The sequence below is a fragment of the Osmerus eperlanus genome, chromosome 13 (genome assembly GCF_963692335.1).
Source record: "Osmerus eperlanus chromosome 13, fOsmEpe2.1, whole genome shotgun sequence".
Taxonomy (NCBI): Eukaryota; Metazoa; Chordata; class Actinopteri; order Osmeriformes; family Osmeridae; genus Osmerus; species Osmerus eperlanus.
This window is the reverse complement of record NC_085030.1, coordinates 3,164,671-3,180,176: the sequence shown is the minus strand read 5'-3', so window position 1 is coordinate 3,180,176 and position 15,506 is coordinate 3,164,671. Positions and strand designations below refer to the sequence as shown.

The 15,506-nt window shown below is 42.3% G+C and overlaps 2 protein-coding genes across 3 annotated transcripts in view; both read left to right on the top strand.

Annotated features, from left to right (window-relative positions):
* frmpd3 (FERM and PDZ domain containing 3) overlaps positions 1–15,506 on the top strand; it is a 300,032-nt gene that overhangs the window by 37,149 nt on the left and 247,377 nt on the right. The gene's annotated exons all lie outside the window — the stretch shown is intronic.
* The window catches only part of gcna (germ cell nuclear acidic peptidase), a 387,394-nt gene continuing 375,924 nt past the window's right edge, over positions 4,037–15,506 (top strand). Inside the window, exon 1 of the mRNA XM_062475804.1 lies at positions 4,037–4,056. The gene's annotated coding sequence lies outside the window, so the exon portion shown is untranslated. The remainder of the gene's footprint in view (positions 4,057–15,506) is intronic.

Genomic DNA, 15,506 nt, shown 5'->3' with positions numbered 1-15,506 from the left:
TACTTTGAAGTACTTTAGGAGATATACTTTATGAACTGAAAGTGCACTACACAGGCTACTTTACAGTATTCAAAAGTAAACCTCAAATACACTGTAAGTGTACTTTAAAGTTTACTAAATGACCTAAAAAGTGGGCCAATTCAGTTTACTTAGTACAAAAATAGTATATAAATAAGTACACTTTTAGTACACTGCTAGTATACTCTTAAGTACCATGATAATAGTATACTTTTTATACTAAGTATACTTACAAAATAAACTTGAAGTATACTTCTTTTTTGTATGGGTAGCTTGGCTAAACTGGTTTTCATAGCAACATAAATCAACAAATCAGATCAGTCGAACCTTATTCAGAAAGGGGGGGATGGCGGGAACATTAAAGGTGTAGGGTACAGTAAAAGTGAAATTGAACGCGTCTTTCTTCCTTGAAGCTGCGTGCGCATCATCATCAAGACCCCATCTATATGTAAAGATAACATCCAAGCTAACAATTTTGCCAAATCTGACTGCAGCTTTGTATACCATATGTACTGTGTTATGGTTGTTTGAGTTAAACAACTTGCTAAATGAATTAAATGTCTGTTAAATGTCAAATCCAACTATAAATGTATAAAAGAGTTTCAATCAAATCTAAATTATTTTTAAACCTAGAGGTTTAAAAGGCTATCTTTGCCTAAACTGACATGCACCAACTCAGGGAACTGAGTTTCAACATCCATTTACACATTTAGTCTTTATTTGTTACTCTAATCTTAAGGCAGGTTTAACTTAATGTCTGCACCTCTCTGTCACCAACTGTCTCTGCAGTGGGGGGTGGGGGCTTCACAGGGTGTCTACAGGTATAAACAAGTTAAATGTAGGACTTTTTAAGACCTTTTAATACCACTTCCAAATGAAATTAAAGACCAAACTTATGATGGAAATACAATTCAAAAGTGGAAATATACAATTCAAAATTGGAAATATACAGTAATCTTTCCAAGTAAACACTGATGTCTGTTCAATATGAACAGTATGGTAAAATGACAATAATCGGTTGAGTTTAAGAACATTGACTAAATGTGTGTAATGCGAAAGGATAACACAAAAATGTAATTGCTGTCCTAAATTATATTTATTATTACACTACGGTGGAAATGGTGGAGCAGAAACTAGCAATCCCTTACAAAAAAGAAGTATACTTCATATTTTTATTTTGTAAGTATACTTAGTATAAAAAGTATACTATTATCATGGTACTTAAAGTATACTAGCAGTGTACTTATTTATATACTATTTTTGTACTAAGTAAACTGAATTGGCCCACTTTTTAGGTCACTTAGTACACTTTAAAGTACACTTATAGTGTATTTCAAGGTTTACTTTTGAATACTGTAAAGTAGCAAGTGTAGTGCACTTTCAGTTCATAAAGTATACTTCCCAAAGTACTTAAAAGTATACCTTGGAATACTCTAAAGTAACCTGTGAAGTGCACTTTCAGTTCATGAAGTATACTTCCTAAAGAGCCTCAAAGTATACTTTGCAATACTTTCAAGTGCACTTTCAATTAATGTAAGTACTTCAAGAAGTAAACTTAATAAATGTAATTTTACTATTACTTACTAATATATTATAATGTTTAGGAGCCCCTCAAACGCCTCAGATTATAAGTCACTTAGCGAGAACGGGGACCCTTGCAAAGTTACACTGCAGATTCTTAGCTGAAAGAAGCTATTCACTGCGCAAGCATTAAAAGAATCCAGCTCTTCTTATGAAACGTAACAGTCATTTAACTCATAGTTACAATGGTAAACCACCACAACAATGAACACGCAACAAAACACTACATTCTAAGCAGACACATTTAAAAAACGAAATTGATGAAGATTACATTTGTATTTCGAACAAAAGGCAAATTTATCAGCACATTTTAACACTATTTACCACCTTGCATCATGCATCATGGGAATTGACCAGCCAATGAGCCACGCTATCTTCATTTTTTCACGTCGTTATTTCGTTCTTCAGTCAGTTTGACAGTATAACCTTCAAATGCATAATGCCACCCTTCTGTCTGCTTCTTTCTCAAGTAGCTTTTTCGTTTTTTCCATTAATACTCCAATTGATAATTATTAGTATAAGATTATAGGGCTTCAGAATGTTTTGGCAGTAATTAAGGTTACAGCTTCAGTACCAAAAAAGATTCAATGTGCAATGCATAATAGATTTTCATAGACTGAGAATAAGAATTAGAATGAGATGGATCTAAAAAATTTAACCTGTAATGTACTTTAAAATTATTTTGACTGTTTTTGCTGTATAATAATAGAAAACGTACATCCTACTCCAGAATAAATGCATACCATTTTCTGTTTCTAAGCATACTTCTTAAAAGTATATCAAAAGTGAACTATTTTCTAAGTATACTTCTTAAAAGTATATCAAAAGTGAACTATTTTCTAAGCATACTTCTTAAAAGTATATCAAAAGTGAACTAAAAGTGTACTATCCATACTATCTATTTTAGTATACTTATAGTATACTTTAATATACTTCTTTTTTTGTAAGGGTAACTCTGAGGCTAACGTCAAAACAATTCACTCTCACTCAAATTGCTTTTCCACAAATCACAAAAATAATAGGACCATCTGGCTAAAAGCACAATTCCCACATCTCTTGAGGCTGCCCTGCCCTTTTCGGGGGTAGAATTTATCGAACTATAAATAAAATGGTGAACATGATGCAACCAAAACATGGCTGCCTCCAACACGGCTATCAGGCGACTCCAGTTGAAAACAACAATGGCCGCCGAAAAATAATTTATATTCGTAATGGCGAGCTGCGATTGGAAGCAAAATGAAACAGGAGCTAAAAACCGAGGGTGGGGGCTTGGTCAGCACACAATTTTCAGAAAGCATGTGTGTGTGTGTATCGCCATGCTCGCGCATGTATCAAGTAGGGTGACCACCTGTCCCGCTTTGCGCTGTATCGCACAGCATTTTCAATATGCGACGTGCGGGGCAAAGGGTGATAATGCTGTGCGACACAACGCAAAGCGCGACAGGTGGTCACCCTAGTGTCAAGGGGCAGGATGAGTCTGAGAATTTGGAGCATGTGCGCTATGGAACAATTCAATTGAATTTAATCATATATTGACATATCAAGGTGAAATTGCGTATGGTACTTCAGAATGATGTCATCTTGAAGGCACAAAGGTTTGAAAAACCATTAGTCAAAATTATATTTGATTTATTAACACAAAGATATTGTGGCAATGTGGACATTTACATAAATACACTTCTTTCAGCCATTTCGTATTGCATTCCTTATTCAATTTGACCCTATAGAAAGACATGTGTTCTACAAATCTGTAACAATTTTCAAGTCGATTGGATCTATGATTCATGAGGAGAAGGGTTTTGAAGGTTGTACCAAATTTGGACAGTACAGCAAAATCTATCATGGCGGACCTTATGGGTTCTTGAGGCTTTTTTGTTCCCCATGAGAAATAAGGCATGTATACCAATTTTCAGGCATTTTGGAATAATGGGGCGCTGAGCAACAGCAGCTATGCTAGCTTGCTCATAGCACAATTCAGCTTCTCCACGCAGGGCTCTAGACTGAGACCAAATGGTCGCTTTTGGCTTTTTTACTGACAATGATCGCTTCCAGCAAACTTCTTTTGAATTAGCCATTTCCCCCTAAATAAATATAAAGCTTATTTACGTGTTTGGGGGCATATTTTCAGTTAGCAGATGGTACTGTTTGAATCGCGATTCCATCTGAAAAATACTGCGTGACAGTTTAAGTACAGTTTAAGGTGACAACGTCATTAGAATAGCTTGTTTCAAAGGGAGTTCGGCTTGTTTCATAATAAACGGACCCATCTGCAACCGACGCAAGCAAGCACACACTACAATTTCCCCAGAAATTGTACCCTCTATAGTTTGTCTGCTGCTCAAGTAGAAAGACAGGGTCAGGGAGAGAAAGAGATAGATTCGTTAGGCATTGAAGAAAGAGTAAGAGAGGAGGACAGCATCCAACATGCTGCTGTGAGAGAGCCAGCTGAAGCAACAGGTGAGGGGGACAAACAGATGTAGAAACAGGCAGGTAAAAACCCAGGTCTCTGGATAAGGGAACTAATTTCTAGTCTTTGGTTTCTGGCAGATAGGACTTGAATGGGGTGTGAATTTTGTATAGGGTGTTAAAAGGGTGGATTTTGGGTTGGGCGTGTGGATTTCGTGAAGGTGTGAATAATTTTTATTAATATTTAATATAATAAAGTTCTGTGTAACGAACTATTAACGAAGGAATTATTGTCAGACCCCCCGGTCTGCTAGTTCAGAGGTATTAATTACCTTGGTTACTTAGCTAGGACACCAATAAGCCACCGCAATGGAACTAATCTCTCGCGGAAATAAGCTAAATTGATCAAAATAAGCCTGGCTTTTCCTTAATTTACGTCGATGGAACCAGGCTAACAGCATAAATCAACAAATCAAACGTTTTCATAGCTAGGGGAATCAAATGTTACAGGCCCCAATTTGACAGCTGTTAGAATTGCACAGGATAAGTCTCTGTAGGAAGCCCACCCAGACGCACATTTGGGTGGGCTGAGCCCATCCCTGCCCATTGCTACCGCCAACCCTTGTGCTACACATGCACACATAAATAAATGGTCTGTTCTATTTCCATGCAATATCCCAAAAAGAACAGCTTAACAAGTGAGTCATCAGTTATCCCTGCACCTGCCAGGGTACTGTAGAACAGTGTGATGGACACAATACAAACCACACATTCAGCAACAAAGCAAAAATAGCGTTTAAGATTTGAACTGATGCTTGACCGGCGAGATTGCTTTGCAATTTACCAGACTTGTGATTAGAGTAGAATGGTAAGATAAGAGCATAGCGCCAACGTCTCTGTCCAAGCCTTTCAAGCGGTCATGCAAGGTAGACCTTTGTCCCCAAACAGTCAAACAAATAACACTTATGTAAACATTATCAGGCTGGACCAAGAGGCTAATGCATTTCAAACATGGACCTGACGACCCAGGATTATAGTTCAGAAATTCATGGAAACAATTTAGACATAATGTGAACACTCATGTTACGTGATTATGTAGATGTTAAGTGTGTGTCATCCGACTACTTGTGCCAGTTTTGATAACAGACAGTTCTGTTAACTCCAGTTAGCTGACTGCAGTTACAGAGTCTAACTGACACTGTGAAGAAAGATGGCTGAATCTGTCTTCAGTAGAGAGCTCAAACTGGGCACCCAGTACTACAATAATTTGGCAATTCAAAGATATTTTTCATGTTGATAAATATCCACTGAATTTAATTAACAGGTTAATTGTGCTGCTGGAGAGTGGCTGTGAAGGCTGTATCACAGGATGCAAATGGAAGGTATTGTAATGCTATGCCAGTGGCCTGTAGACCTTACGATTGGTCCAGGCATTTCAGAATGTGGTGACTCACCCGGCCAAATCTCTCTCATCGTGCAGGCAGAATCTGTATAATGCTCTCTCTCTGCTCTTTCTTTCTGCCATGGCTCTCTCTGGTCTCTCTTTCTGCTCTCTCTTTCACTCTATGTTGTCGTTCTCTGTCTCTTCTCTTTCATCCTAGGTTCTGTCTCTGCTTTCTTGCTCTTTCTATTGTCTTTCTCTCTTTGACCCTTCCTTCCCTCAGTCAGGCTGTAGTTACTAATGGCACTTGCTCAAAATGGTTCCTCTAACATGCAGAAGTAATTGAGGTCATGTATTGCAGTAAAGTCATGCACATTTGTCATTATGATAAACATTAACAATTTGTTGCTGTGGCACTGTCCAGCTCAGTGGAAAACAAAACTGCTACAGGTTATTAATGTTTCAGCTGAGCAGTGGAGGGCAGGATGGAGATTTGACAGTGGAAGAAAAAAGTTATGTTTTTCATTATGGAATTTGATTTTTTTTAAAGGACTATTGGCAAGTTATATCAATGAATTATATAATAATTTTGATTGATCAAAAATCTAGTAGTAATAGTAATAGTCAGAATCTGAAGAGATTAAGAGAGATTAAATTATGTCTTGCCAGATTTGTAGCCAAATTCATTATTTAATTCAGACATTCTGCTGCAGACTAATTCTGTACAAACTGTTTCCGGTAGATTTCCAGAGCAGCATATGCATAAACATCTACATGAACAAATACAATGACAGTCCCTCGCTGGGAGAACATGGTTTGGACACTGATGGATACATATTCCCAAACAATTTATCTTCCTGCTTACAGCTATGTGTGTTTGTGTGTGTACATGTGAGTTGTGACATCCCTCGAGGGTCAGACCAGGAAGAATGGCCCAAGCCACTTCATGGGTGGCAACCAAACATTTTCCCGCTCCGTACTTTTTTGCCGCATGGCTGCGACTCATCTGATAATCGACACCTTGCTCCACAAAAGCCAACAGGATTTAGAAGGTGACGAGAACCCCAAGCCAAAGGGAGATGGGTTGAGAATGGGAGAGGGCGAGAGCTAGTCGCTGACACAATAACATCCATATAGCTTGATCAGAATCATGTTTATTAGCCAAGTACATTTTCACATTCAAGGATTTTTTTTTCTAGGTTTGGTTGCTCTCAGTGTACTTAAACTGAAAAATATGCAGTATAACACAACAGTTTAGTACCTGCCAGAGGGGAGGAGTTGGAACAGATTATGTCCAGGGTGTGAGGGGTCTGCAATGATTTTCCATGCCCGTTTCCTAGCTCTGGAGGTGTACAGGTCCTGGATGGTGGGCAGGTCGGCACCAATAATCATTTATGCAGACCTGACTGTCCGTTGTAGTCTGTTTCTGTCCAGTTTAGTGGCCGATCCAAACCAGACAGTGATGGATGTGCAGAGAACAGACTCAATGACTGCAGTGTAAAACTGGATCAGCAGCTCCTGAGGCAGCTTGTACTTCCTGAGCTGGCGCAGGAAGAACATCCTCTGCTGGGCCTTTTTGATGACGGTTTTTATGTTTGGCTCCTGCTTCAGGTTCTGGGAGATTGTGGAACCCAGAAACCTGAAAGATTCCACAGCAGACACAGTGCTGTTCAGTATGGTGAGGGGGGGCAGTGATGGGGGGGCTCCTCCTGAAGTCCACTATCATCTCCACAGTTTTGAGCAAGTTCAACTCCAGGTTGTAGCGACAGCACCACAGGGCCAGTTGATCAACTTCCCTCCTGTATGCAGACTCATCTCCATCTCGGATGAGGCCGATGATTGTTGTGTCGTCTGCAAATTTCAGGATCTGTACAGACGGGTCTCCTGAGGTGCAGTCGTTTGTGTACAGACAGAAGAGCATTGGGGAGAGCACACATCCCTGGGGGGCACCAGTGCTGACTGTCCGGGTGCTGGATGTAATTTATCCCAGCCTCACCTGCTGCTTCCTGTCTGTCAGGAAGTTTGTAATCCACTGACAGGTGGAGGCAGGCACCGTGAGCTGAGTGAGTTTGGTGAGGAGGACTTCTGGGATGATGGTGTTGAACGCTGAGCTGAAGTCCAAAAACAGTATCCTTGCATACGTCCCTGGGGAGTCGAAATGTGATATTTATATAGCACATTTCGGGAGTCAGGTGGCTGAGCGGTTAGGGAATCGGGCTAGTAATCAGAAGGTTGCTGGTTCTATTCCTGGACGTGCAAAATGAAGTTGTGTCCTTGGGCAAGGCACTTCACCCTACTTGCCTCGGGGGGAATGTCCCTGTACTTAGTGTAAGTCGCTCTGGATAAGAGCGTCTGCTAAATGACTAAATGTAAATTTCATACAAGAATTGCAGCTCAATGTGCTTTACATAACTCCACGAACTCCCCAAATACAGACAATTCATCAAATGCCCCACCAGAGAAGGGAACACTGGATCACTGCTACACTATGGTCAGTAATGCCTACCACGCTGTCCCTCGAGCAGCACTGGGTCACTCTGACCATGCCATGGTCCACCTGATTCCTGCATACAGGCAGAAATTGAAGCTCTGTAAACCTGTTGTGAGGACATCAAAACAGTGGACCAGTGAGGCTATCAAGGATCTGCGGGCATGCTTGGACTGTACTGACTGGGATATGTTCACGATATGTTCACTGCTTCCAATAGTCTGGATGAACTCTCCGAGGCTGTGACGTTGTACATCAGTTTCTGTGAGGGCTGTATTCCAACACGCACCAGGGTGAATTTCAACAACAACAAGCCCTGGTTCTCTGCAAAGCTCAGAAGGTTGCGGCTGGAGAAGGAGGAAGCTTTTAGGAGTGGGGATAGAGACAGATTCAAGGAGTTGAAGAACAGGTTTAGCAAGGCGGTGAGAGAGGCTAAACGACTGTACTCGGAGAGACTACAAAAACAGTTCTCTGCAAACGACTGCTTCTGTCTGGAGAGGGCTCAGGCAGATCACCAACTACAAGCCCAGAGCCCCCCACACCACTAACGACTCCCGCTTGGCCAACGACCTGAACGAGTTCTACTGCAGATTTGAAAGACAATTGGACTGTCCTGAACCACCCATCCCCACCCAAGCAGTCTCCCCCCCCCCCCCCCCTCTCACCACAGTGATGACTCTCTCCATTCAAGAGAGAGAAGTCAACAGACTGTTCAAGAGGCAGAACCCCCGCAAAGCAGCGGGGCCGGACTCTGTCTCTCCTGCCACCCTCAAGCAGTGCGCTGACCAGCTGTCTCCGGTGTTCACCAACATCTTCAACACCTCCCTGGAGACATGCCATGTGCCAGCCTGTTTCAAGTCCTCCACCATCATCCCTGTGCCCAAAAAGCCAAAGCCAACTGGACTTAATGACCACAGACCCGTCGCCCTGACCTCTGTGGTAATGAAGTCTTTCGAGCGCATGGTGCTGGCACACCTCAAAGCCATCACGGACCCTCCACTTCACCCTACAGCACCTGGACTCCCCAGCATCCTACGCCAGGATCCTGTTTGTGGACTTCAGCTCTGCCTTCAACATCATCATCCCTGCCCTGCTTCAGGACAAGCTCTCCCAGCTGAACGTGCCCGACTCCACCTGCAGGTGGATCACAGACTTCCTGTCTGACAGGAAGCAGTGCGTTAAGCTGGGAACACAAGTCTCTGACTCCCGGCCATCAGCACCGGATCTCCTCAGGGCTGCGTCCTTTCCCCTCTGCTCTTCTCCCTGTACACCAACAGCTGCACCTCCAGTCATCCGTCCGTCAAACTTCTGAAGTTTGCGGACGACACCACCCTCATTGGGCTCATCTCTGACGGGACGAGTCTGATTACAGGTGGGAAGCTGACAACCTGGTGACCAGGGGCCTCATGTATAAAGGATTGCGCAGCTTTCATACCAGAAGATGGCGTACGGCCAAAACTCGAAAAGTACCTACGCACAGAAATATTCACATGTATAAAACCGGTCGTACGCCAGGTCCTGCGCACCTTTCCTTTATAAATCACAATCAACGTGAGATTGACCGCACGTGAACGAGCCACTGACCCCGCCTTGCCTCCTCCCATAAATGAATTTGCAGATGACCTAGAAATGCGCTCCTGAGGTCATTTCTTTGTCTGAATTAAAATGTCTAAACACAAAATAACAATTTCACAGACTGTGAGATCGAGGTTCTAACAATAGCAGGGGGAGGCGAGAAAATGTGTCCTGTTTGTCGGTGTGTCATCAGGCATTAGCAACATAAGAAAGTCGGCGGAGTAAACTGTCAGGCGCATTTTTATTTTTTTACCTGTAGCACTTTGAGATTTAGCTAAATATAAAGTGCATTACAAATACAATTATTGTTATTATTAAAGGACCGTAAATGCTGTGGGTTTGGAGAACCGGACCATGGCAGAAATTAAGAAGAAATGGTCCGATGTAAAACTCGAAGAAACGAGTGGTGGCGCATCGTAACAGCATGATTTCCTGAGTGAATTTGTCGTTCGTTTGACACCCTCAAATTTGACAGAAGTTATTAAGTGGTGGCGGATTAAACAGTAGCCTATATAGAGCTAGCATTTCCCGTTTGGGTTTTGTCATTTTGATGTGATCATCCACATTAATGAAAAAAAAAGAAGAAAAAAAATGAAAATGTGATTTGAATAGTCAATGTCATAGACGTATGACAGTAAGTGGAAACTTTATTTTGTAATGTTTGGTGAGTTTCGGCACTTTTCAGTTAGAATTCGCCATGTTACAGAGCCAGACAAGACTTTGTGGACGGTCCGCACATTCTCAAGTCTGCTCAAAAGTTTCCGTGACGGCCCGCACATTCTCACGTCAAGTAAATCTTTATACATCACACCGTGTGTGTGAAAACCAGCGTACGCAAGCTTTTTGTGCGTACGCAACGTTTATACATGAGGCCCCTGGTGTAGCCAGAACAACTTAGAGCTCAATGCTCTTAAGACAGTGGAGATGGTTGTGGACTTTAGAAAGAATACAGCCCCACTCACCCCCATCACCCTGTGCAACTCTCCAGTCAACACTGGAGTCCTTCCGCTTTCTGGGTACTATCCTCTCCCAGGACCTCAAGTGGGAACTGAATATCAGCTCCCTCACCAAGAAAGCACAACAGAGGATGTACTTCCTGCGGCAGCTGAAGAAATTCAACCTGCCAAGGACAATGATGGTGCACTTTTACACAGCCATCATTGAGTATGAGGATGGTGATAGTGATTCATCTCCATGGCAACAAACATCTTTAAAAAAAGATATATCCAAATATCAAAAAAAAAAAAAATCTAAGTTAGTTACATTTACACATTTAGTCATTTAGCAGACGCTCTTATCCAGAGCGACTTACAGTAAGTACAGGGACATTCCCCCGAGGCAAGTAGGGTGAAGTGCCTTGCCCAAGGACACAACTTCATTTGGCACATCCAGGAATAGAACCAGCAACCTTCAGATTACTAGCCCGATTCCCTAACCACTCAGCCACCTGACTCCCCCATTTAAACTCCATACTTCATGTTGATAACATGAAGTATGTTTTTTGGGGTTCTCAACATACCAGCGTAAGTGGCCGACCCGGGTGGAGCAAAACTCCTTTTGAAGATTTGTTTTTCTGTTTGCAAATGTGTTTATTGACTGCAATTCACAGTTTTCTGTTACCTCCTGAATTGTATGCATTTCAGCTGTCAGTATCTCTTGTGGTTGTCACAGTGTGTTCTTTAATGTGCCACTTTTTACATCAATGCATTTGTGTGTGTGTATGTGGTGAGACAGCAATTGTACCTGTGTTGTGTGTCCTAACCATCCCATTGGAACAGCCAGGTTTTGTTGTAGAGTGGCAATGTGTTTGTACATGGTTTTACAGTGTTGATATGGTCTGTACACATTATCACATACTATGACACACATGAAGAACAGGCGGTTGTTGAGGTGATAGGAGTTATTTATTAGGGGTGTGCGATACTGCAATGGGTTACCTTTGCAAAGGGTTACCTTTGCAGTAAAGCTACCTGGATTTTCTTTACCTCTCTGAAAGGGCTCTGCTAGTGACTTTCGTCTTAGTGCTGGCACTGCTGGGGGTCTGTCTGAAGGATTTCTATCCTCCACTCTTAGTTTCTTTTGCGGCTTGGAATTCTCCTTGTTGTGTGTTTTAATGTGTTTGTACAAGTTGATGGTGTTGCCATAGTAGTGAATAGCCTTCCAACGCACATTGCAGTTTGCAAGGTTTTCTCTTTCTTTCTGCCATCATAACATCTCTCACTTACGTACAGCCAAAAGTGTCTACTCTGCTGGCTTGCACATGACGGCAGGACAACATAAAAATCGAGCAGGGGAGGAGTAGTAACATGTGCATACGAGATTGGAAAGAGCTGCATGTTATTAGCTTCAAAGTTTATTTCAAACATTACATTTCATGCTAAATAAATCACAAATAAAACATCTAGTATCAATGTTTTTATGTGAGCATTGATACAACATCAGTATCAAAAGTATCGATACTTCAGGATTGATCCGCCCTCCTCTATTATTTATTGGAGAGAGTGATATTGCAGGTTCAGCTCCACCTCTATGGAGAACACATGATGCAGTCGCTATCCTAGAATGGATACTTAGGAAGGTTGTGAAGTCAGACCAAGACGGAAACCATTATGATCAAAACTCCCTCACCCAGGCAGCCAGGTGGGTAGATCAGGGTTTATCTGCACAGTAAAGCCATGTGTGCTTGTGTGTGTAGGTGGGTGTGTGAGTGCATGAGATCAAGCTAAACCAATACAGTAAGCCCATGTGTTGTCTCTGTGTGAGTTTGTGTCTGTGTATGAGATCAAACCAAATCCACACTGGAAACCCATGTACAAACTAAAACTCATTAGGAGTCTACTTGAAGAGCTGTCTTACACATAAACACAATGTGCACACACATGCCTTGGTACAAAAAGAGTTACACTGAAAGACACACACCTACACACAGCTGCAGCTGGGAGAGCAATTGTTCGAGAAATACGCTCTCGCTCTCCTGAGAGAACTCATTTGAATTTTGAATGGCCTTCGACTGTTTGAAGAGAACAGGGTGAACTGGAAATATAATTAGTGTTCTAGCCCATTTGGAAAATCCTCGTCCCAGAGGAAGGGCCCCAAAGCAGCAGCAATGTAATTGGACACATTCGATTCAGTGACGTGCTGTACACGTTCTATCAGTGCGCAGAGGTGTTAAAAGTATTCACATTCGTTACTCAAGTAGAAGTATAGATAGTAGGGTTTAAAAATACTTTTGTTGAAGTATCAATTCAAGCTTTTTACTGAAGTAAAAGTATAAAAGTACTGTTTTCAAAACTACTTAAAGTATAAAAGTAAAAGTAGTAAGGGGAAAAAATTCCATTAAGGACAAAAGCTTAGGCACAGGGGTCTATAATGCACGACCCCACCTCCCCCCAAAAAAACATTTTTCCAAAGGCCATAACGACTTGTTATATTGAAATGTTAATGTTGAAAAATGTGGGCTGCACCAGTTTATGCCCATTGAAAATGAACGCATTTTTGTACAATGCAAATACATTAAAGAACCATATATGTGTAGCCTACTACTAAGCATTAACATGTGTTTCATGGAGCGGAAGATATGATGACTAGTTGCCTATAAGTATTGTAATGCTGCAAAAAGTCAAACTTCAGAGGCGCTGAAGTTTGCGCTGGTGCTTGGTTCGGACATTTTGCTTGAGTTCTCTTGAGTCTCTGCCACGGACATCTTCGTAGTCTACATACGTCTGCTATTTTCTTGCTGGAGTTTGACGTGATTTTGTGTCATGTGCAGGTGATGGATCACGTATAAACCAATAGGGTGTCGGAATGGTATATGTTTTATGGGGGGATATTTGTGCCAGGCAATGTTAACAAAGCTAGCAACCGTCGCTACGCCTGACAATCACGGACGCCGCTACGCCAAGCGTCTGCAATCACGGACGCCGCTACGCCAAGCGTTTGCAATCACGGACGCCGCTACGCCAAGCGTCTGCAATCACGGACGCCGCTATGCCTATGGGGGGTGACAAGTGCCCTCGCACGCCCAAACAGCATACACTGTATACTAGCTTTGCCCACAATGTGCGTGTCGTCTCAGCCTTTTTATCATTGGTTCCCAATGGGGGTGATGGCGGCGACGTGGCGACGTAGTATGTGAGGGAACTTTGATAGTGGCAACGTAGCGGCGACGCTAGCTTTGTAAACATTGCATTTGAGCGTGTGACGTGTATGGGGGGTGATTAGTGCCATGCAATGTTAACAAAGCTAGCAACCGTCGCTACGCCTGACAATGATGCATGCCGCTACGCCAAGCGTCTGCAATGATGCACGCCGCTAGGCCAAGCGTCTGCCATTATGTGGATAGCTAGAAAGATAAGCAGCTAGCTCACCATTATTCCATGCCGGTATTATCATCTAGTGAGACCGGAAGTGACCATGTGAGGCGATCCTTCGATTAAAGTCAAGTTTTTTAACATCTGTTGTCAATTTTGTCAATGAAAAGTTGTAACTAACCAAGAAGTTTCACCCATTTGTTTTTACTTTGTAACTATAGTTTTAAAAGCTTTCAGCAAACAGTGCAACTGGTTGGCTAGGCAGGCTAGCTGTCATTGGTTTTTGCCTTTCCTCACAGCCAAGTCCCCAATCGAAGTTGTCAGTTTGCCTGTGCTATCGATATGTTGAGTAAGAATATGATAGTTTGGAGAAAAGTACAAATGTATATCGATATCCTTCTCAATTACACTAAATTGTTAGTTTACTTGCTGTGCCAACTAGCACTAAATCCCATATTTGTATGTCACTTTGTATAAAAGCGTCTGCTAATCTCAATGAATACAATGTCTAAGAGTCTTATGACTCATTAATTTTTCATTAAAATATGACCATTCTATGAATGTACATCTATATCTCCTGGGGGCCCAGACCAGATCAAGACCCATCTAACACGGCACACAATACTCAAACCCAAATATTCTTATTCATGTAATTCTATAATATTGAATCAAACCACTATAACCACTCCTGACTTGTTTCAGTTTTTTGTATTCAAATAATGATGCCTATACATTTAAGTAATTGTAGGCCTATAAATGCTATTATTGTATGTTCTAAAATTAACAACAAATAAATCAACATTAACAATTGTTGATAACAATAATAGTCTGATTTTAAACTTTTTATATTTAGCTGAGACATCTTTAACCTCTCCCTCAGCTTGTCTGTACTCCCCACTTGCTTCAAGAGGACCACCATTGTCCCTGTGCCCAAAAACACCAAGGTCACTTGCATGAACGACTATCGCCCGATAGCACTGACCTCTGTCATCATGAAGTGCTTCGAGCGGCTAGTCAAAACATTAATTTGCTCATCGCTGCTTCCCACCCTGGACCCTATGCAGTTTGCATACCGGTCCAACAGGTCTACAGACAATGCCATCACCCTGACCATGCACACCGCTCTCTCCCACCTGGACAAAGGAATATGTATGTAAGGATGCTGTTCATTGACTACAGCTCAGCATTCAATACCATCATCCCCTCCAGACTCGTTTCCAAGCTTGTGGACCTGGGACTTAGCACCTCCCTTTGCAAGTGGATCTTCAACTTCCTGACGGGGAGGCCACAGGTGGTGAGAATCAGTGACCGCACCTCATCCACACTGATCACCAACACAGGCACCCTCCAGGGCTGTGTGCTCAGCTCTCTTCTGCTCTCCTTGCAACACACAGTTCCAACCTCCTCGTTAAGTTTGCTGACGACACAACCATTGTGGGCCTCATCTCTGACAGTGACGAGTCAGCCTACAGAGAGGAGGTTGATACCCTGACATCATGGTGCCAGGACAATAACCTCTCAATGTCAGCAAGACTAAGGAGATTATTGTGGACTATTGGAGGCGGCAGGATGAGGAGCATGCTGCTTCAGGTCAGCTGCAAGCAGGTCAGCTGCTTCAGGTTCCTCGGGGTGAACATCAGCAATGATCTCACCTGGTCTGCTCACACGGTAGTTAAAGCTGCCCGGAAACACCTGTTCTTCCTGAGGAGACTGAAGAAGTTTGGCATGGACTCAGTCATCCTCACTA